Source organism: Balaenoptera physalus (genome assembly GCF_965194825.1).
Source record: "Balaenoptera physalus genome assembly, chromosome: 4".
Lineage (NCBI taxonomy): Eukaryota > Metazoa > Chordata > Mammalia > Artiodactyla > Balaenopteridae > Balaenoptera > Balaenoptera physalus.
Window position 1 is genome coordinate 105,776,135 of NC_138891.1, and position 21,879 is coordinate 105,798,013.

Genomic DNA, 21,879 nt, shown 5'->3' on the forward strand with positions numbered 1-21,879 from the left:
CTTCAGGTTATACCCCAGGGTTCAAATCAAGGCCAAGCTGTCTTCAAGCAGCTCCCTGGAGAGAAAAAGCACAGCATGCTACTAGAGGAGGGCAGTCTCCTCCCAATTAGAAACTATGGGCAATCTTTGCACCAGCGTTCCCCACTGGGCTGAGACTTTCTCAGAGCTGCAGCATGGTCTGAGGCTCTGCCTCCCCAGTCTTTCGTCCTTACCCTTTCACTTTCACAAGTGTCAGACTTGCGCTGTGGCTTGTAGGCTTTCTCTGACCACTTTTTCTCCCTCTGCTCTTGATCTTGCACAGGTGCTATCTCTACTACAACTCTTGAATTTCTAACTCCATCTTGGTGTCTGCTTCCGGGACAACACAGACAGGAGAAAACGAGTGTGTGTGTATGGTATTTAGTTAAGTAGAAAGCCCAGCCCAGAAGACTTGCAATCTGATTATTTTCCATATGCTGCTGCGGGACATATACTACTGTTACCCAGCATGCTCTGCTTTCCTTATTCCTTTCCCATCAAGGCCTGCAGTGAAATGAATCTTCAGCTATCAAAATAGATATATTTTTATTACAGATCAATAGATTCTTTTTATTATAGCCTTCCCTCGCTTGAGATAAGGTATTTTATATTTATAGTATAAAAAGAATACAAATGCTTACTATTATCTCTTTAACCCATTTGTAGTTTACCAAACAGACTCATTTGGTAGATCACAGTAGATCACAGCTTGGATACTGGTTTGACAGTACCGATTTGGTCATTCCTGTTTACTTTTTTGGCTTTAAGAAATCTGTGAGTGGTTTCTGACTCATTTAGAGTTAACATTTTCCATTTTTCAATGTGTTCCTACTTTACAGAACACTAAAACTGAAGAATTCAGATACCAATAATTCACAATATCTTTATAGATTGTATAAGCAAGTTATAAAGAAGACTGAAAATATAAAGATAAGAATTGTTTTTAAAAACCTGACGAATTTTGGAAACCCTTTTTACAAATACAATTTCAACATGTTTATTTTTATATTAAAGTATATTGACTTGGTAAAACATAAAGGACCTCTCTAACTACACTCTTAGTTCAGCTGTTAAAACACCAAATTTGTTAAAACACCAAGAAATTTATAGCTACTCCTCTATCTCAATCAATTCAAATCACTGAAGTTTATAGTAGAAAGATTATATTTCTCTAGTCTGAAGGCTTTGTCCAATTACAGATACTTAACCTGCCAGTAAGTAAATCGGAGACATTTCATGAAAAACACGTGGTTTGTACTGGTGTGACTATGATTATTTACATTTCAATTTTTACCATGTATTAATCTGCATACTGGCTTTTTTGCTCCGTGGTTAGCATCAAATGTTTGGCACCAGGGTACTTATATAAAATAGACTACCGTGGTGGTATTTTTCTGAGTTCACTGTTTATTTTTTGTGTCCACAAAACCCACAGGGCTACTAGGTGTCACATGACAGCTGCATTGCAGCAAAGTTTTGCTCAAAGCCACACTTACTTTTGCCCCAGTGTAGTGGATTTTTACTGTATGTATTCCAAGGCTTGTCCTTGGAAGAAAAATGCCTGGCATATCACAGGCACTTTTCTGGGATTTTTTTTTTTTTGAAATTGTAAATGTTGAATTTAATTTTAGTGTAATAAAGACAAAAAAACAGCAGCTGACTTGTCACCTTGCATAGTAATTTTGACATAAGAAGTTTAAACTTATCTTGCCAACATTTTCTTCATTGCACATAGCCTTAAAAAAAGATGTCAGAAATCTGTGGGATGTATTTTATAAATAAACAAGGTAAGAACACAAACTGTTAAATTTCTGGTGCAGGAGTTAATCCTGTATTAAAGGGGCTCAAGCTAGTAGTAATAAAATAGAAAATGTAAGAAATCACTTGATAAGAGTAAGAAAATAAAAATTTTTAGTATCTGAAAATGTACTAGGGACACAGTGGTAAACAAAGTCCATGCTCTCATTAGACATATTCTAGAGGAGACAGACAATAAGCAAATATATAAAAAATTTAATGTCAGATAGTGAAAGGAGATATTATTAATAAACCATGTATTCAGAGAGGAACTATTCCAAGTAACTTAAAAAACAAACAAACAAAAAAAAAACAGCTGGTCTCTGAAGAAACGGCTGATTCCAGATCTTGGGCAGTAATGGTACAGGATAACCCTAGAATATCTTCTTATACCAGAAAGTAAGAGTTATTAAAGACTACACAACGTCAAAAGGACTCAGAAGCCAACTTGAAGAAACTCTTTATCAGCCCAGATTCAAATAATAGAAGAGCCACAACAATTATTATGGGAATAAAAGGGTTTGTTGTAAGAATCTGAATTCACATGAGTGTGGAAAAGCTGAGAAAGCAGCCACAGGATCACATCACTAATGTCTTTAGCATGAAGATTGGATCAGTTTGAAAAGCAAGAATTCTAGAAGAGTTTGAGAAGCTGTCACTCAACCTACAGTGACTTTGAAGTGGAAGCTCATGGACGGGTCTGTGAAGCCAATGAACCTGGTCACAGCAAACTCCTGAGAATAATGGCTTCTGCCCCCACTTACAACTTTCAAATTTTGCATGAGTTCGTCATTGACAAACTCCGACCTAAACCCGCATAGGAAAGGGGAATCTGGGAAATGTAGTTTCCAGACTGAGAGGACGTGGCAGGGGGTTCCAAGTAAACAGTGGCTCCTACTGTCCTAGTATGGACAATTTGAATGCTAGCAATAAGAATAACTGCAATTGACTAAAATACATCAAATAGGATTAAATCCATGTGTTAATAATGATCCTAAGACTGATTGCAAAAACAGCCGCAATTATTTCCTTCCCTGTATCTCTGCCCCTTACCACATGACTGCAGTTCCTCTCATCAGTAGGTAGTGTATTTTTCCCCATCCCTTGAATCTGGGCTGGCCCTCTAGCTCTCTTTGACCAATAGAATGCAGCAGAAAGGACAGTGTGCCAGTTCTGAGTCTAGTCCTCAAGAAGCCTTACATGCTTCTGCTTGCTCTCTTACACAGTTGTGCTTTCTCATTCTTGCCACCCTCCTACCACATTGTGAAAAAGTCCAAGCTAGCCTGCTGGCCAATGAGAGATTACATGTAACAGAATTAAGTCATCTCAGCTGAGGTCATTCTATACCAGCCAGCCACCTGCTGACCAACAAAGCTCAGCCTGGAGAAGCTGAACTGCCCAGATTATTTTTCATGTTTATTTTTAAAACAGTTTTATTGAACTATAACAGACATACAGTAAACTGCACATATTTAACCTGTCTAACGTGATAAGTTGTGACATATGTGTGCACACATAAAACCATCACTGTGATGATTTGACAGATGTATCCCCATCATCCCCACTTAATTCTATTGTGATCAGAGAACGAATGTTGTATGACTTTAATCCTTTTGAATTACGTGAGACTTGTTTTATGGCTCAGAATATGGTCTTTCTTGGTACATGTACCATGTGCACTTGAAAACAATGTCTTCTGCTATTGCTGAATGGAGTGGTCTATAAATGTCTATTAGGTCAAAGTGGTTGTACCCTTCTAATCTTCTCTGTCATGCATCAGTAGAATCTTCTTTAAAGAGAAACATAGTAAACATTTTAGGCTTTGCTGGCCATAGAGTCTTTGGCACCATTATGCAGCTCTTAAGGTGGAAGTTAAAGTGATTTATTTCAGATCTTTTTTTCTTTTCTTGGCACTTAGGGCTATAACTTTCCCTCTAAGTAATTCTTTAGTGGTGTTTCACAAAGTTTGATGTGTTGGTTTTTATTTTCATTCTGTACAAAATATTGGCACCTAGTGCTATAAATTTCCCCCTAAATACTACTATTCTGTTACAATGTGAAAACAGCCATAAATATCTACTGTTGTGATGTGAAAGAAGCCATAGACAATACATATAAGTGAAAAAACCTGTCTTTAACCTAATAAAAAGTTATTTACAAAAACAGGTGGAACAGGGAGAGGATGGATTTAGCTCTCAGGCCATAGATTCCTGAAATCTAAGAACAATTACTGATTTTCCATCTACTTGTTCCAACAATTATTAAGATAACGGTTTTGAACTCTCTAAGTATACTTGTGGACTTGCCCATTTCTCCTTATAGTTCTATAAATTTTTGCTTCATGTATTTTGAAGCTCTGTTATTAGGTGAATAAACATTTAGGAATGCTTTGCCTTTTTGATAAATGGACAATTTTATCATTGTGAAATGACATTCTTTGCCCTGGTAAAATTCTTTGTTCTGAAATCTATTTTGTATGATATTAACATAGCCATTCTAACCTTCTTTGATTATTAATAGCATGATGTATCTCTTTCCATTCTTATTCTTTTAGCCTATTTGCATCTTTATATCTGAAGTGTGTTTTTTGTAGGCAGCATACAGCTGGATCCTGATTTTTTAAAACAATTTGACAATTTTCTCCTTTTAATTGGGGTATTTAGACAATTTGCATTTAATGTGATTAGTATAAGATTTTACAGCATCATCCTGTTTTTTTTCCACTTTATTCATCTGTTTTTTCTCCTTTTTCCATCTTTTTCTTCCTTCAAGTAAATATTTTATATAATTTTATTTTATTTCCATTGTTTCCTTATTATCTATAATTTATTGTTTTGTTATATTCATGGTTTCTTTAAGTTTTATAGTATATACATTTACTTTCACAGTCTATCTTCAAATATAGCAAGAGAACTTTACAGTAGTACATACTTCCTTTTCTCCTCTCCTGACCTTTTCGCTATTGTGGTCATTATGGTTTTTGTTATATAGTTTGTGTGTTATAAACGCCACACTACATTGTTACTATTTTTGTTTAAATAACCAATTATCTTTTAAAAGATTTAAATAATAAAGAAACACACATTTATTTACCTATGAATTTACCATTTCTGGAATTATTCATTCCTTGGTATTGATAATATTCCCATCATTTTTCTTCTAACTGAAGGATTTCCTTGAATATCTCTTACAGTGTGGGTATATTGGACATCTTTCAGCTTTTATATGTCTGAAGAGGTCTTTATTTTACCTTCAGCTTTGAAACATTTTTCACTGGGTATAGAATTGACACTTTTTCTTCAGTGCTTTAATGTTCTTGCTCCATTGTTTTCTTACTTGCATTGTTTCTGACAAGAAATTTGCTGTCATCTGTATGTATTATATATTTGTGTAGCTTTTTGTCTAGTTGCTTTTAAGATTACCCTGGTTTTGAGCAATTTCATTATGATTTGCCTTGGTATATTTCTATTCATGATTATTGTGCTTAAGATTTGTTGAGCTTCCTGGATTTGTGTCTCATAGCTTTCACTTAATCTGGAAAATTTTAGCTGTATTTCTTCAAGTAATTTTTCTGTCTCCTTCTCTCTCTCTCCTCTCTTTCAGGGACTACAAATATGTGTAGATTAGTCTGCTTCAATTGTGCTGCAACTCACAGCTTTGTTCATTCAAAAAAAAAAAAATCCCCTCTTTTCTGTGTGCTTTATTTTGAATAGTTCTCTTGCTGTATCTTCAAGTTAACTAATCCTTAATCTTTTATTTTAGACTCTCTAACCTGCCATTACTCACAGTCAACATGTTCATTTCACACATTGCAGTTTTAATCTTTAAAAGTTTGGTTTGGGTCTTTTTAACATCTTTCATGTCTCTTCTTAACTTTCTGAATGTATGAAATGCAGTTATAATAAATTTTTAATGTTCTTGTTCACTAATTCTAACAGGTGTGTCCATTCTGGATGGGTTTCAAGTAGCTTATATCCTCATAATAATAGGTCTTATTCTCCTGCTTCTTTCCATGCTTAATAATACTTTATTGGATGCCAGACAATGTAAATTTTACCTTGTGGGTATTGGATATTTTCTGCATTCCTATAAGGATTCTTAAACTTTGTTCTGGGTTACAGTTATGTGACCTGAAAATGGTTTGACCTTTCAGACTCTTGAATTTAAGATTCTTAGGTGAGATCAGCTCAGTGCTTAGTCCAGAGCTACGTAATCTCTACTCTTGAGATAAGGCCCTTCCATGTACTGTTCCTAATGTTTTATAAATCATGGGTTTTCTAGGCTGGCTGGTGGGAACAAGCACTATTTGTGGCCCTGTGTGAGTGCTGGGCACTGTTGCCTCTAATCTTTTCTTTTGGTTCTTCCTTCAGCCTCAGGGAGTTTCCTCACATGCATATACTGATCAGTATTAAGCTGATACTTGAGGATGTACCTATGCTTATCTCCACAGTTCTCTCGATGAACACTTCTCTCTTCTCTGGTACTACGTCCTGTGAACTCTAGTTTCTTTGGACTCGCTAAAATCTTAGCTGCATCTCCTCAATTCCAGGAGTATGCTGCGATCTGCCTCAGTTTTCCCTCCCTTTTCTGTGGCCTCTAAATTCCCCCAAGTTAGTACAGTGGGGCATTCACTGAACTTACCTTGTTTGCTTCATGTCTCTCAGAGATAATTGTTCTTTGTTGTCTAATGTCCAGTGTCTTACAAATTGTTGTTTCATATGTTTTGTATTTTTTAAAAATTATTTTAGGCAGAAGAATAATCTGAGTCTTGTTTCTCCATCTTGGTGAGAATCAAAAGTGCTTTATTGTTTTAAGCTATTGAGTTTGTAGGGGTGGGGAATGGGGGAGTTTTTTTTAACAAACTGAGATAAATAACAACACTAACTGGTAACTCCTGCAGGATGCTAAGGAACTCATTATTTTGAAACTTAATTTTAAACAAGAGAATCAATCAAGCATTTATCCCATCTTTCCTATATGAACTCTATTGCTGGGTAACTAAAAAACTGATGAGGGGAAGTTTTTCTTTATAGCAGTAGTCCAGTTAATAAACTAAGACAGAACAACAGAATTGAAATTTATCATTTTGCAACTCCTAATGCGTTAATGGATCAAGTCAATACCAGCCAATTTCTGCCTACATCACAAAAGCAGATAGTATACTTTCTGTTGGAAGAACACCACAACCCCTATGAAGCAGTTTCACCAAGAAAACCTCATATGATCCAACCATCACTTCACAGGAAATACCGAAGGAAAATACGAGAGGAAAGTAGTAATGAAACTCATCAGCAAAATCCAGAATGGGAAACTATACAGGACAAATGATCAAGTTTTTTTTCAATAAATAGACTGCAGAGGGAAAAATATGGAGAGAGAGAGAGAGAAGGAACTTATGGATTAAAAGAGAATTAAGAAACTTATCAACAAATCAGTTATATATCTTATTTAAATACCGATTCAAACAAGGCAGAAAATGATATTAATGAGTAAACTGGTCATTTAAACACTATTTGCCATATTAAAGAATTATTATATTTTTCCCAGTTCTATTGAGAAATGATTGACATACAACAGTGTATAAGTTTAAGGCATTCAACATGATGGTTAGATTTACATATATTGTGAAATGATGACCACAATAGGTTCAGCTAACATCCATCTACTCATGGATGCAATAAAAGGAAAAGATAGAAGAAAAGAAAAAAAGAAAAAAATTCTCCTTATAGAACTCTCAGGATTTACTCTTGTAAGGACTTTCTTATATATCATACAGCAGTGTTAAGTGTAGCCATCATGTTGTTCATTACATCGCTAGTACTTATTTATCTTATAACTGGAAGTTTGTATTTTTCACCACCTTCCTCCAATTTACCCTCCCCCCACCCTCTGCCTTTAGTAACCACAAGTCAGATCTCTTTTTCTATGAGTTTGGTTTTCTCTGTCTTGCTCTCTATTTTTTTTTTTTTTTAGATTCCACACATAAGTGAGATAATACAGTATTTGTCTTTCACTCTATGACTTATTTCACTTAGCATAATGTCTGCACAGTCCATCCATGTTGTTGCAAAAGGTATGATTTCCTCCTTGTTATGGCTGAATAATATTCCATTGTATATATACCAAGACTTATTATCTTGCTTTCAGTTATGATAATGGTATTATGATTGTTTAACAAAAAATTTCCTTATTTTATAGAGATACATATGAAGTATTTATGGATGAAAAGATATGATGTCTGGGAACTACTTCAAGATAGCATAGGAGGGGAAAGTTGGTGTGGAACTAGGTAAAACAAGTTTGCCCATGAATTAGGTAATTTTTGAATTACCTGTTTACTTTCCTATATCTGGAATTTTCTAAAATAAACATAAAAAGAGGACAACATAGGGAAAAGCGACACTATGACAGTAAGCACTGTTTTATTCGGGGGAATCAGGAAAGGCCTCTCTTTCGAGAGAAGACTTTCGATCAGGAGACTTTTGAGAAGAGGCTTGATGGAAATAAAGTAGGAAAATGACGATTAAAATAAGTAAATCTATAGGATTTTTCCTATAGATTTTTCCTATAGATTTCGGAAGCCACTTCAGTTAGGAAGTCACCTTTACAATGTTGAGTGGAGTGCGGGGGATGAAATTTGAGTGCAAAGGGCTGAAAACGAGTAAGAGGAGACAGTGTTATTCTTTCCAGTAGTTCACTGCTAAGGGCAGACAGAGGAGAGACAGCGACAGGGGAGAACACGCCTATCTGAAACAATACAGGATCTGCTGGGTCTCTGCTTAGAATTACCATCTGACTCTTAGCTCCCTTCCTGGGGCCACTTTTTCTGATCCTGTTTTCTTTTAGCTTCAGGTAGTTTTTTCCCCACCTAGCTGTCCTCTTTGGCCCTGCACAATTCCTTTAGGGAACTGCCTTTAAGCCCCATGTCACAAATCAGGTACCGCAAAGAGGCAACTGCCGGAACTCTTGTGCTGATGGAGGCTTTTATTTCTTCAGCTTTTGCACAAAGTGATTCCTCAATTGCTTCCTCCTTCAGTCTGTTCTCCGCTATCCTGACTTCGGCCTTCATTGTTTACTTTCCATTTTCAACCTTGCCTCGTCTTTCAGACTAGATTTTCAGCATTGTCTTCTTACCCATATTCTTGTCTACCTGTTTTCCAAGAATTAGGTCCTTCCTGTACACTGCTTTGGGCTGCCTATCTCAATCCAGCCCCAGGAGGTGTGGAGTTTCCTGAAGATACAGCAGAGGAAACCACAGATTAGGTTGTTAACCTACAGTTCTGGATCACCTCCTTGGTAAACCATGGCCATTTTTCATGTCCAAATTAAAATCCTCCATGGCTAGCCAACCTGGCACTAGAGGTAGAACATTACTCTAATACCTGGAATCCCTGGGCTCTTTAACCATTAACAGAGACCAGGGCAGAATTGCTGGCTCTACATTCAGAGGCCCAACCCCCAAGGCTCTGAGAGCCCTCCGAGTTCTGCTGCCAGTTTTCCCAGCGGTTCAGTCCTGCTGCTAACTTCTGTGTGATAACATGAGAAGTGTGCATAACGCACTTTTGTTGAATAATGATGTATTATGATGGTTATCATGACAAAAGCTCTTGGGCTCTAGTGTCAACTGAAATCTAAATTAGCTGCTGCTTTTCAACGAATGCCAGTTTTATGTGAAAGAGTGACTGGCAGACAAACCCTGATTATCCAGACATGGGCATCTGGCAGGTATTTTCTCATAAATGAGCTTGTCACTTCAAGTGAATCAACTGACAGTATTCGTTGCCAATGAAAACTTCCAAGTTTTCAAGCAAGGGAGAGCATCTTACACATAGGAGGTTTGTTTTAGTACTTTTCCTACTTAACTTTTCTCCACAATTATCCAAACTGAAGGCCAGAAAACTGCTTTTGATTAAGTGGTCTTCCCACATGGTGTTCAGTATTTGAGACAATTCACTTGTGTAATTTTGTGTGTGTGTGTGATAAAGGAGCTATTTCCTGTAAAATCTGATTTCAGTGCCAAGAACTACACTTTTAAAATGTGATTTAGCAATTTTATTATCTTACCAGTAAGGGGCAGCAAACAACAATGTTTGTTTGAAATACTAAGCTAAGTTAATCTGGAATTTGTCCTCTTAGTTTTTGCTTCATGAACACATCTCTGACCCCTTTCCCACTCTTCCTAGTGATGCTAAGATAGAGAAATTGATGATGAAAGGGTCATCTAAAAGAGAAGACAGTAAACTGTAACATTTAAAATATGATTCTAAGAAAAGATAAAATCTGCCAGACCTTTGTGTTGACAAATGGTGAATCTCTTATAATTGCCAAGTTGGGTCCTAGGAACTGCCACACACCAAGTAAAGTATCCACAAAACTTATTCACAGTCCATTAACGAGAAGGAACAGGTGAAAGTAATATTTTGCCTTAATTCTGCATTTCTCACAAAAGGCTGTTTCTCATCTGAGCTTTAGTCCTCTAGTTAAGAAATTATTTCATTTTAATCATTATTTATTAAGCATGTACCATAAGCCAGCAACCATTCTAGGCAGTGGAGACAAATGATAAGCAAAACCGATACAATACCTATCCTCCTGCTGCTTTCTTTTGAGCTGGGGAAAGTTACCCAAACTAAGAGAGGGGCTAAAGGTAGACAAGAAAAGGAGACACTGAACACCAAGTGTGAACAGAGAGTAAGATGCTAGTGAAGGATGGACAAGTGCCAAGTCCTAGTGCTGGAGTGATTTCTTCAGAACATTCTTTTGAATCTTTCACTCTGTTTCCGTGAATCTTTCACTTTTTAAAAAAAATTTTATTGGAGTATAGTTGCTTTACAATGTTGTGTCAATGTTGTGTTAGTTTCAGGTGAACAGCAAAGTGTATCAGTTATACGTATGCATATATCCGCTCTTTTTTAGATTCTTTTCCCATACAAGGTCATTAAATCTTTCACTTTCTTTCAAAACCTTCACTTGAATCTTTCCAGTCACAAATGCTGGTATGAAAAAAATGTAACTTTATTTTTCTTATATCTGGATGAGATCTCTATCTTAAGACCCCATTCTTCTGAAGGATAAAGCTTAATTATTTCCAATAAATTCTATTGCTCCAGGGATTTCTGAGTATTTCATGCTTTATTCAAATTCAGACTCTGCCCTCCACACCCCTCTTTCTTCCTGTGTTTGGGAAAGTACATCTACTTCTCTTGTTCAGTCTGTCTCAATGCTGTGTTGCAATCTTTGAAATGTAACTCATGTTATAAGGTACTCAAGCGTTCTTTCTCCATGCTGGCATCAATATCAAGATGTGATTGCAACCGAGATGTGATCTTCCGTAATGTCTTCTTGTGTCCCTAGGGCCCTTGCAGGACAGATGCTTCTTTCTCTCTCTCCCTCACTTCTACATCTGGGGTCTTTGGGGAGAATTCTCATGCCACCACAGGCCATAGGATGCTCACTGGGCCTGTGTCAGCCTTATTTCTGCCCCCATACCCTATTAACTATATTTAAGAGATTGCTACTGTACTCTTCTAGAGTAGCTGATTCTGTGGGAACTCTTAGATGCTCAGGGTCCTAGTGGAAAGTAGGTGCAGAAACCCTTCACTTTCAGAGTCCCCTCAATACACTCTGGATTTTCTACTATCTACCCCCCATACTTTGCAACTTAATCATTGGAGAGACTGAATGAGACAAATATTGTTTTTAATTCCTTCTATGTTATACTTGCATCAAGGTTTCTGAATTTGAAAGCCAATATTTAGCATTTATTCCAGAGAAATTTCCTTGAATGAGGGAGGGTCAACTAATAAAAGAAGATGCAGGGAAAAAAAAAGTAACAAGCAATGTTTCACATATGGACCCATATGTTGAACTACACTGTGATTTAAGAATCAAACCCAAATCAACACTTAACTTCTACCTCAAGCATATTTCTCTTTTCCTTTTAATGCTGAACTCCTCAAAAGATGTCTCCATTTCTCAATTATCTAACAAGTAATAGTTCCCAGTCACATGGCATCTATGCAGCAGAAATAGAAATACTTTGTAAGATTTCATGAGCTTTCTTGCTTCAAGTTCACGAATATATATCTGTACTGAAATATAGGGGTTTTTGCTTTTTCCAGAATTCCAGTATTATCTGTAAGTTTTAAGTCAGCCTGCAGAGGGCAGCAAATAGTAGTGCAAATCCCTGTGCTTTAAACTTCAGGATTGTAGTAGCAGTTGATTAGGAATAAAGCATAAATGTGAGTTCACATTATCTAAAGTCAGCACTGAAAGTTTTTATTAATGTAAGGGAGATTTCTGTGGCTTTTTTGTTTAAGTAAAAATAAGTGCTGGGCTGCTTGTCAGTGAAAAAGAAGTGGTCAAATCTGGTTTTGGTAGGACTTTATTCCTCTGGTACTTCTAGATCTTTCTTCCAGACAACCAGGACCTGCTCACTGCCTCTAGATACTGAGAACACTGGCTCTCCCAGTGGGTTATCACATATGCCAGGCACTCAGAATTATGCCCCCTCCAATAAAAATAATTATCTTGTATTTCTACCTGTGTTTTCTTCTATGGGTAGTGATAATTTATATAGAATAACTACTCTTATATGCACACTATCCTTAACAGATATATATTATTAAAACCTAAGTATCTAAAATAAAGCCGTTCATAAAAAGTATAAATTTTACTGCAGTACGGTATTTTTAAGTAAGTTTTACTTGCCTAAGGTGACAGGAATGAAGCAAGATTCCCCAATACCTAAGTCAATGATCAAATAAATAACTATAAAAACCTACAAAAGGGGGGAGGGTAAAACTTACCAGCAGCAACAAAATAAATAAAGGGTCACAACGTAATGCCATAAAGAAATGGGTCAAAGGAAGACATAGAAAATACTGTCACATTGCATTACACCTAAACTTGCCTTCATCTCCCAGAAGAATTATCATGATAAATGAGTCTAGAGTATTATGAAAGTTCTCACTAATGTCATCTAATTTAGAAATATGTGGACTGAGGAGTTAAGTAGGTATCCCTGAGAAAAATGAAGGAGAAACCCACAAAAATACAACCCTAGCTTGAGAACTCATCAGCGAAAAGAAGGGCCAATTGGCTTAATAGTATCTTTAATGGTACTGTGCAATGTTGGAATGACAGCCAACCCAAGAATCCACTCATGACAGAATCTCAGAGAAGAACTCAGATGCCAGATCTACAGCAAGGGTAACACTCCTCCACAGCAAGGCTCCACCCCTGCCATCTCTACATGCTCGGCCTATACCTCTGCCATCTCTACATGCTCATAAGCTTGAAAGAAAGACTAGCTGGTTATAGATAAGATGAGAAGTGATTCAAAGAAAATCCATATTATGTTGAATTGTAGCAGTACCTGATGATAAATGTGACCAAGGTAAAACTAAATCACATGGCAATTACGGAACTATGATAGAGCAAAAATGAAGACAGAAGGAAGGAAGGGAGGGAGGGAGGGAATACAGAGGAAGGAAGAAAACAAGGAAAAAAGGAAGAGACTTATAGTTCATAACAGGCAAAAGTCTGGAAATTAGCATAACTCAAACTACAGAGGCAGAGTCCCCAAGTGTTTTATGCTATATAATAACATAGTGTCAAAGTAAATAATCCAATAAAAGAAGAGCTAAAACCCAAGATGATTAGAATTAAAAGGTTAAAAGGAGATTCAGAGATAAGAAAACAATCTGAGAACTGACCCATAATTGTAGATGTAACAAATAAACTGTAATACCAGAAACAGCAAGGGAAAAAATAAATTATAATAAAACGGAGTAAAGGCTTGAGATAACTGTAATGGGTGCAGAAGAAAAAGCAAGTTTAAGGCAACTTTACTTCCCTTACTGGTAACATGGTTAACTAAGTACCAGGACTGACCCTAATTGCTGAAAACAACTAAAACTGCTGAGCAAAAATATTTTAAAAAATCTTAAATGCGTGCAAATGCTACCAAAAAAAGTTAATACTACTTAGGCTAAAAATAAGTTAAAGGCAGGAACTCCAAGAGGTAAGTAAAGCACTGAGGTTATTTTTTGCCTTAATGGCATTTGCTGAGCTCAGATGATCTCAAGCATTAATTTTTAAGGTTTCAGGGATGGGAGACAAGGCCCACAGCCCACTCAAGTAGGGATTATATTAGGAGACCCCTTTTAAATGAAACTGGACCCCAAAGTGTTATACTCCCAGTTTAAGAATGAACTAGAAATACACACTGACACCAGTCTAGAACTGAAAAGAAAGAAAGAAGGAAAGAAAGAAGAAAGAAAGAAAAAGAAAGAAAGAAAGAAAGAAAGAAAGAAAGAAAGAAAGAAAGAAAGAAAGAAAGAAAGAGAAAGAAAGAAAAAGAAAGAAAGAAAATTGCCCATCTTGAAACATGAACATTGAACCTTGATTCTGATTGGAGGTACAAAAGGATTTCTCCTGAAAATTCATAACCACAATCTGGCTTCCATTTAATTTGTATCCTGAACACACATCACATGATATTATGAAACACACACACACACACACACACACACACACACACACAAACAAAAGCAAACCTCTCAAATCAACAGGTAGTTTAGTTTAAATTAATACAGCACTGATAATGCCCACAGATGTCTCACAGAAACAAATGCTAATCCTCCCATGGAGGAATCCACCTTCATCCCAGGCCTCAAAGAATTTCCACAGATAAAGTTCAAATAAAAATGAGAGCTCAACGTAAAAAGAAAAAAAAAAGTCAATGAACACATAGGGAAACAAGGCACCACGCATGAGAGCTAGCATAAACAACATTAAGCCTCAGGAGTCTTCAGATACAGGAATTGTCAGACAGAAAAAATAAAAGTAAATATGTTTAAAATGTCTTAAAATATAAAAAGGCATGAAAATCATGAGTAAAGAATACAGAGATGTGTAAAACCCCAACACTTCTAGAAATGAAAAATTAATAGAAATTTAAAACTCAATGGATGGTGTATACCAAATTGTCTGTAATTGAAGTCCAGAGATACAAAGCAGTAGAAAAACATGAAAGAGAAATGAAGGACAGAATAAGATGGTCTAACATATATCTAACTGGAATTCCAGAAAGAGAAGAAAGAGAGAGAGAGTGAAAGAGAGACAGAGAGAGAGAGCAAGAGAAGGCAAGGAAGAGTGAGCATGGGGTAGGGGCTATATTTGAAGATACGATTGAGAACTTTTCACAACTGGTGAAAGAATATAAGCATTAGAAACAGGAACTCCAATGAACCCCAAAGAGGACAACTTAAATCCAAATTTAAGATCCATCATAGTTAAACTGCAGATGCCTTAAAGAAAAAAAGAAAGGAAAAAAAATTCTTTAAAGTTCTATGACAGTTTTTTCAGAAGAGGAAATTCATTCAAATCTCATTCTCTGCCTTATCTCTAAGATATACTTTGTCTTATTCTTTCCACAAATACTTGGAAAAGTACATAGAGAAACCCATGCTATAAATCCTGTTCCTGAATATGGATTTTTTTTTTTTTTTTGTCAATTGGAACAGTTCTATTTTAGTTGACACCTGTAAGATCTTTTAAGACCAGTGTCAAGACGTAGTATGAGCATCTATATCTTCAAACAGGCTAACGTGGTATTCCAATTGTGCTGTTATCACAAAGTTAAATTCAGCTGAGTTAAGCTGACAAAGTACAAGACAAAGTTTGGTCTAAAGACACATCACGGGGATCCACTGCCGTGGCAAAATCGTTACCAGCAAGCTGAGTAGTCTGAAGTAAAGTCGCCCGTCTTTGAACAGTCAAATTAGTTCTGCACGAACCCAGCTGCTGACGCGGAGCACAGAGGTCAGGATACTCACAGAACCCGCGGGCTCCTGTGACTGCGCATGCTCCAAACTCCGAGCTCGCGCTCTTCTCGGAATGAAGCCGATCCCCCAAGCGAACGCAAGGGGGCGGGTGTGGCTGCGGGCTCGGCTCTGCAGAGGCGGCTTCAGGTTCCACTTAACACCGCAGCAAGCAAGTCGCCGAGACTCTCGAAAGCTCCGCTATCTAATTCTAGGGCAGGAGCAAGCGGTGGTGCTTATGGTAGCCAAGTGATGGGAGGCATGGGCTTGGCAAACCAGTCCAGTTATGGCGGCCCAGCCAGCCAGCCGGCAGCTGAGTGGTGGTTATGGAGGCGGCTGTGGTGGCCAGGGCTGCCTGATGGGTGGATATGACCAAGTTTTACAGGAAGACATCAGTGATTTTCAATCAAACATCGCATAGGCAGCCAAGGAGCAGGGAACAGCAGCTACTACAGTAGTGGAAGCCGAGCATCTATGGGAGTGAAGGGAATGGGAGGGATGTCTGTAGCATGTCCAGTGTGAGTGGTGGATGGGGAATGTAATTGATCCTGGTCACTGACTCTTGGTCAACATTTTTTAAAAGAAAAACAAAACTTAAGTTTTAACAGTTTTGCAATACAAGCTTGTGATTTATGCTTACTCTAAGTGGAAATCAGCATTGTTTTAAAGACAAGTTTCAGTATTTTTGAACACAAACATTCATTTAGGATGTAACAACTAGGCTGAGTAATCTATTACTGTTAAATAATTTTCAGCTTTTCTCAAGTTAGTTATATTGTAGGACGTACTTAAGCAGTAGGTGTATTTAGGTTAAAGCAGTTGAATTATGTTAAATGTTGCTCTTACACCACATTACATTGAACACTGGATGCATGTTGAAAGACATGCTTTTTTGTAAAACTCAATATACGATCTGTGTCTAAAATTAAAAGTGAGACATTTCTCATGTTTGTTAATCCTAGTTTCATTTAATAACCTCTATGGCACGTAAGTTTAAGCTTTTTTTTAAGTTAACGGGGAAAATTTGAGACGCAATACCAATACTTTAGGATTTTGGTCTTGGTGTTTGTATGAAATTCGGAGGCCTTGATTTAAATCTTTCATTGTATCGTGATTTTCCTTTTAGGTGTATTGTGCTAAGTGAAACTTGTTGAATAAATCTTCCTTTTAAAAAAATAAATAAATAAATCACAGCTGTGTGTACTAAATTGATACTATAATCAAAAGAAGGAGTAGGACGGAGAGAGTGGAGGAGAAGGAGAAACAAAGAACCAAGTAAAACCAAACAAACTCACATCTCTCTGGGAAGTACAATTACCTATTCACAAATATTTGGGAATAGGTGGAGATGTTTGTTTTTCCCCCTATTGTTGCCTTCTAACATAGTTTTTTTTTTTTTTTTGAAATAACTGATGAATATATATCTTTCTCTATGGAATATATGCAAACATGTTTTATTTAACTGGCACTATAACCTTTTCTTCTTGTCCTCCTTTAAGTGCCAACATTTTTTCCACTTTGTCTCTACCAAGGTTTATTTTGAGAGGGAAAAGCCGAAAGAAGCTATTTCTCAAAATCTAATACATACATACATACAACGTGATTACACTCAAAACCGTTCTTAAAAGATCGGAACTCAAAAGAGAACACAATGCAGGGATGAAAAGAACTCCCATCCTTCTTTTCCATTTGCACGTGAGTGTTACTTAGTAACAATATATCAGTATTTTTTACTGATTTTTTCTTTTTTAATTTAGGAAAATAAAAGGAATCGTCTTCGTTCTAAACAGAACTTTACAAATGAGAATGTAAATTCTTTGAGTGAACTGAAGGACCAGAAGTGAAATTATTGTAGGTTATATTGTCGAATAAGGGAAACTCATAGCTCAGTCTTCCACAAACACTATGGAAAAACACTCGGACACTTGAAATCCACGTCTGCTTCATATTTTTATTCTTCCTTTGTAGTTTTTAAATAGAATGCTATAGGATGTTTTGAAATGATAAAGTGAAAGCCAACACTCATTATTTGAAGGATATGATTTATTTTACATTTTACTGTTTCGGGGCTAAGCAACATCAAATTTCAGCACATATTTATTTTTGTTACCCTTTTAACAGCAACAACCTGAGCAGACTTTCATATTTCATAGACTATTAAAATTCATATTTGAACATTTTCTATAGTTTGGGCAATCGCTATTAAAATTGTTAAAATAAACGTAAGTGGTTTTTCATGTCTTTTTTTTTTTTTTTACTAAAGATAATAACCACTATATATTATTTTTCATCAATGGGAAGATTTTGAGAAAGAAAATGCATTTAAAGTTTTGGCTCAGGTTTAATAGTGTAGATATACAATTCTAGTTCATTGATTACTCAGTGGAAAATACAAACATAAGAAGTCAATTATCCAACTTGATGTACCAGATGTTTTGCTTATGACATACTTTAAGAACAGGGAAAAGGACAGAAGATTCCTGAAACATACATGCCTTTCTAATTGGAGTTATTTTTGTGTAAGTATGGCAAGTAGAATAGATAGTATTTAAACTTTTAGATTAATTGGAAGATATAATAGAAAAGAAAATCAAGGTTAAAACAAAGTCATTGCTGGGTTCGGTGTTTATATTTTGAGACATCAGCATAAATGAAAACACAATAGACAAAGATATGAACTTACAATTCACTTTTTATTCCCTTCTTTAGGAGTATGTAATTAGAATCCAATTTTGTAGATGAAGAGACAACCATGCTGGGCAGGACCCTTGGAAAACAAGAGGAGTTCAGCTGGGCATCCAGAGTTAACACACTGTGTTCCCCAACATCAGAGAGATTCTCAGGGGCTTGCTGTAGAGCTGGGGAGTTTTAAAGAGTTGACATTTCTATGTTTGGTCAACCTAAGAGTGCTTGTACCATAATCATATAGGATGGTGAGGTGGGTATGGGCCCCTATTACTTATTACCTCTTTTAAAATGCTTGAGCTAAATGAAATTGGTAAGGAATGTTTCTCTAGCTCTTAAATATATAAAGAATGATTTCCAGAATTCCCCAGAAAATAAGAACTGTTCCATTTGAGCTGAAGAACATATTGCAGTTTCTACTTCACTGCAGAGATATTTCTTACTCTAAAATGCTATCCTCTTTCCATTCACATACAAATCATGGAACAGAAGGGGACTGGGGCTGGGCAGGGAGTATGAAGAGGAGTGATTTCACGTCAGGTGGGCTGGAAGCCAATAGCTGAGTTTTAATATGACCAAGTGTATTTATTTGTATCTGTTTTAGAATAGCAATTAAAATACTGTCTTTAGAAATAGACAACTTAAAGCATTTTTATGTAGTGCACATATGGTTTATGATGTATAATTACCAAACAGCAAATTTTTCATAATGCACAGATAATTACCAAAAATTAATGTCCTATGAATTTCATGTTTTCATTTTCAGTAAGATATTCTCTAATCATTGAAAAACTAAGAACGAGCTTTCTATTTCTAGCAAAACACACATTACCTCTCAGTTTCCCTTTTGATAAAAATACGCTTGTATTTCTTTTTATTACATTTAGGAATAAAGATAAATCAACTGTAACATTTTCTAGTTACTAGGACACAGGGAAATGCACCAGGCTCACTTAGAGAAGGAGATCAGATTCAAAAATATTTACGATAGGTATGGAAGGAATATAAAGAAATAAACATATGTCCCTTAAGTAACTTACATTACTATTTTTAGTTAGTATAAAAACCAAACACTCATGAAGAAACTAGTGATATGAAAAACAGATAAGGAATTATTGAAGACAATATTGTGTCCTCACAATATTGAAACTGAATACAAATTTAGTTTCAAGGAGGAAGTGGAATTTAATCGGTGCTTTGAAAGATAAGTTGCATCAAGGAGGTGGAGGGCACTTCAGGTGGAAGGGAAAAAAAATGCTAAAAGAGTAATTGAGACAAGAATGAGCAAGGCACACTGTGAGGACATTGAAGAGAGGGACCGGATTGGAGAAGACAGCACTTGTTGGGGTAGAGAGGATAGTGGGAAATAAGATTTTATAGAGGGTGGTTATCTTTTGTTATTAATATTAAGGCCCTAATATTAGGGCCAAGCCAGAGAGTCTGGATGCAATGTAATAAGCAATAGGGAGCCATTATTGAATAGTTACTTTAAATTTTAATATTTTTATATAAATTAGTAGTGTTTTTTTCATACACTCAGTAGAGCCTAAAATTAAGCCTCCAGTCTTATTTTCAGCAACTTAGAGTTCTCATTTCAAATGAAGGTTTTCCCTTTAGTATTTAAAGGATTAAACTAAAACTCTGATCCTGAAACATATGGGAAATCACCTCTGAATATATCAATAGGAGAAATCCATGCTGGAATAATTGCGGTTCTGATTTTAATAGGGTGGACGGATTGTATTGCATCCTTCGAGAAAGCTAACCAAGTTTCAACAATGCCAGGTTTTTAGTAATAGGGATGGCAGGATACAGCAAGGGAAGAGACTCGTAAGTGCCCAGCAGGGCGGCATTTCTGTAGCTGCAGATGGGGTTTTTGGGAGTTATTGCTCTACTAAGGACAGAGTTTCGAGGGAGAGTCAGAAGCAGGAGGCCATCAATCACTCACTTCTCTCCAGACTCAGAAAAGGCAGTGCACAATCCAGAACACCAGTCTCCCTGTCGTTTGCTCTGACACGTTCCAGACCCGCCACAGAGAATAGTAACAATGCTAATTTACATTTTGTGGTGCTTTAGTGTTTTTCAAGGGTGTTTGCTTTATTCTCACTCTACTTCCTTAGTCTTTCAATTCTAATTTGAGGCATGCAGGATAGATGAAACATGCTCAGCATCAAGTCAGTGATTAGCAGAATCAGGACGCTCTTTTAGCCTTTTCTGATTTCAAATCTAGAGGTTTCTTTACTCCTTTAAATTGTTGCTTCATATGTGATGAAAAGCTTTCATTCTTTGTCCTAGCAAAATTTAAATAATATACTGATTAAGAGTTGACTTTAATATTTTTTCTGAGGGCTTTATAATTCACTGAGCAATGTTGATGTGATTTTTACTTCTGTTCAGTTTTGTATTAGACACTTTTCACATAGTAGCAATTCTGACTGGAACTCAACTAATGAAATGGTGGTGAAATTTCATTTTCAGTTACTATAACTATGTCCTCTAAAATTCTTATCTAGCTAGCTGGGAGCTTTCAAGCAATGGTCTCTAGAAAGGCTCCAAGCTCCAGCTTCATTAGAACAGCTGGAAAATCCTGCTAAAGACTCAGATTCTGGGATTCCATTCGGGACTCACAGACTTAGTCTTTGGGATCTGCCTTTGTAACTAGCATCTCAGGTGATTCTTCGGCACACTGATTTTAAAAAGCTCAAATTTGAATGACTCCTCTTCCTTCCTGCTGAAAACCCCCTCTCCTCTTCCTCTTTCTTTTTCATCTTCAAGTTCAACAGTGTGCTATGCTAAGAAGATCATTTCTTTTTTCCAGTTCAGTCCTTCCTAACATCTGCAAGATCACACACACACATACACACACACGCTACTAGGGTCACAGATCCACTCAAATCCTAGCCAAGCCACCTAACATGAAGAGGAAATTGTCAATGTTTGTGTGTGTATGGGGGGATGTGGGTGAATAAAATTTTATTTTATTAATAGAGTTGGGATGGGGGAAACCCCAAGGCAGCAAGACCCAGCAATATAATGCAATTATAATTATATAATAATTAATGATGCAATATATGAAATAAAATATAATGATATAATAAGTATAATTTTTAGGAATGAATGTTAATTACATATAATTTAGGAACATTAACAGGATATAGTGAAAAGTTTATTGGAGAGCATAGGAAGAAAGACATAGCAAGCTTTGCTGCGTATCTACATAAACCAATAAGGTCATTTTACTGTCCTTGCAGAGGTGGAAACTCTCCATGGTAGAAATTAGAGCTGTGACACAAACTTCACTGAAAGGCTAGTTTGACAGGATTTGTTGTTGATCAAAATAATATTATACATTTTTTTCCTCAGAATTTTTATCATTTCTGGCCTAATCAGGGAATGCAAATTCTTTGAAAAATTTTTATCTTTCTCAGGTAGATTTCAAGTACTATCATGCTTTGTACAGAGAAGATATTCTTTATCAATAACCATACATTTATTATAATGTTGGAAAGTATTTTTCTCAACAAGTGCCTCATTTAAATAATAGGGGGCAGCA

General features: G+C 36.3%; 1 long non-coding RNA gene across 1 annotated transcript in view; it reads left to right on the forward strand.

The window, feature by feature from the left end:
* Positions 1-21,879, forward strand: part of LOC309660211 — a 385,318-nt gene that overhangs the window by 339,384 nt on the left and 24,055 nt on the right. The gene's annotated exons all lie outside the window — the stretch shown is intronic.